A 2,971-nucleotide genomic window follows, 5' to 3' on the forward strand; every position below is an offset into this window, starting at 1 on the left:
CCGACAGATGGCGCAGGACAGCAAAACGTCAGTGACTGCGCATGACAATCGTGTATAAAAGGAGCTATAATGACAGAGAGAATCAGATGCGCCAGCAGTCGCAGCATGTTGACGTTACCTGAAAAGGCGCTTTTAGTGAAGCTGTATTATCAGAATGGGGAATGTGCTAATTGAGTGTTACGATACTATCGTCATAGGAAGGGGATTCGAATGGGTAAAGGTCCGTTGACAAATGCAGCTGTGGCGAGAATGATTTCGAAGTTCGAAGCCAAATGTTGTTTAGACGATAGACCCCGTAGTGGCCGACCGAGCACAAGGCGTAATGCTGCTGAGACAGTTCAGGCAGAAATGGAGACTGTAACGGTTTCGTCTATGCACGGGGAAGTCAGTGCTCGTGCAGTCGCACGTCGCATCGGCATTCCATACACTACTGTTTGGTTGGCACTTAGGCGTGCCCTCCGATGATATCCGTACAAAATCCATCGGCATCATGAACTGTAACCTGGCGATTTAGTGAAGCGGAGGGCATTTGCGGTGTGGGCGTTTCAAAAGATGGCGGAAGATGACGATTGGTTGAGTAGCGTGTTGTGGACCGACGAAGCTCATTTCACGCTCCTAGGGTCTCTCAACGCCCACAACTGCAGAATTTGGGGTACCGAAAATCCTAGAACTGTCGTGGAAACTCCATTGCACGACGAGAAAGTCACAGTATGGGTTGGATTTACCACATCTACGGTTATCGGGCCTTTTTTTCTTCGATGAAATGCGTGATTCTGGTGTTGTAACTGCTACCGTGACGGGTGAGAGGTATGCCGATATATTACAGAATCACATGACCCCCAGCCTGGCTGATAAATACCTGCGGGAACATACGATGTTTATGCAGGACGGCGCTCCATCCTATATTGCTAGACGCGTGAAAGATCACTTGCGCGCGTCGTTTGGTGATGATCGTGTGCTCAGCCGCCACTTTCGTCATGCTTGGCCTCCCAGGTCCCAGACCTCAGTACGTGCGATTATTGGCTTTGGGGTTACCTGAAGTCGCAAGTGTATCGTGATCGACCGACATCTATAGGGATGCTGAAAGACAACATCCGACGCCAATGCCTCACCATAACTCCAGACATGCTTTACAGTGCTGTTCACAACATTATTCCTCGACTACAGCTATTGTTGAGGAATGATGGTGGACATATTGAGCATTTCCTGTAAAGAACATCATCTTTGCTTTGTCTTACTTTGTTATGCTAATTATTGCTATTCTGATCAGATGAAGCGCCATCTGTCGGATATTTTTTGAACTTTTGTATTTTTTTTTATTCTAATAAAACCCCATGTCATTCCAAGCATGTGTGTCAATTTGTACCTCTCTGTCCACATTATTCCGAGATTTATTCAGTTTTCAAATTTATACTGAATTTTTGATCACCCGGTATATGCGAGACATATACACCCCATCCCATTAGACATAGGTGTCAAAGTAACTTTGCTTAATCGTGCAAAGTACGAACAGTTAAGACTCACCACGCCGTTCTAAATCTGATCACCTGGTATTTTCAGATCATTTTCATTAATTTTCTGTTTATACCTAGTCATCTACGCACCTACAATCGACTAACAGGGTGAATCACCTAAATGTGATGTTACTGATATCCGGCAGTTCTCCCGTGTTTTTATGGAACAATGAATCACCTAAAACTTGCACCGCAAATATCGTGGAAACGGGAAGTGCTATTAGTGTGCGAGTTTCACAGAATGGACTGGTGGTCATGGGCTCATATTGTTAGCCAATCAACAGACTGTAATAATACTCAGAAAGTGTATTTCCCGTGCAAACATACACTAATTTAAAGAGAACAATTCCTATTAACATTAACAAACTAGAAGTACGCTAAATTAGAATGTCAGTGTTGTTAGCTGAAGGATTTCAGTGCGAGTCGTTCACGAGATATCGTATTTTGAAATGTTACCACACCGAAACTTGTACCACACCTGTGGTAACACACACTAAAGGACAACACAAGTGCGTAACACTAGTTACATGGATTCTGACCAGTAACGAGACAACTGACCATCCCAGGTTGTGTTCAAAATGACCACTCGTAGCGGCAATACACGCTTCCAGTCCGGTATGGAACGACTGCTGTACACGTATTAGCATTTCACTGGAGATGTCCGAGGAGGCTGCAGCAACACGTCGTTGCATATCGTCGGATGTAGTTGGTATATCCTCATAGACTGCGTCTTTCAGCTTTCGGAAGAGAAGAAAGTCTGCAGGTGTCCAGTCTGGGGAACGGGCTGGCCGAGTTATGGGTTCTCTGCATCCAATCCAACGATTTGTAAACAATTCGTGTACATATGCTGTAGCACTTCGTGCACTAAGTGCTGGGCAGCCATCATGGTACGACAGGTTCCTCCTAGCCTGCAGAGGAGGTGATGGTCTGTTAGGAGGTTGCGATACTTCTGCGCGATCAGTGTTCCGTCTAAGGAAAACGGCCCCATGAGCTGATGGTTCACTCTCTCACACCATACCTTTGCACACTCCATGAACCCTGATGTTCCAACTGACGAAGCCAACGAGCATTGTTTTGGCGGTTTATCTCGCCACGATCGGTAATTGTGGCTTATTCACTAAACAAGATAAATGATATATCTGGAGTACCCTGCCTTAACGCCCATGTTCAGTAGTTAATACGATGCTCGTAATCGTTTCCATGCAGCTTTTAGGAAAAGAGAGGAGATAGGGATGGAACCTGTATCGGTGGGGAATGCGCAGGACACTGCCACTTGCTCGTGCGACTGCGCAATAGCTAACATGCAGATCAACTACAACAGCCGCAAGAAGATTAATTTCCCCCTCTTCTGTTGTCAGCTGTTTCCTTCTGGTACGTTGTCTTCGTGTTGCACTACCACTTTCGCGTAACTGGTTGAAAAGGTTGATAAATAATGTCGAGATGATGACGTCTGTTGG

This window comes from Schistocerca americana, chromosome 3, assembly GCF_021461395.2.
Source record: "Schistocerca americana isolate TAMUIC-IGC-003095 chromosome 3, iqSchAmer2.1, whole genome shotgun sequence".
In the NCBI taxonomy this organism is placed as follows: Eukaryota; Metazoa; Arthropoda; class Insecta; order Orthoptera; family Acrididae; genus Schistocerca; species Schistocerca americana.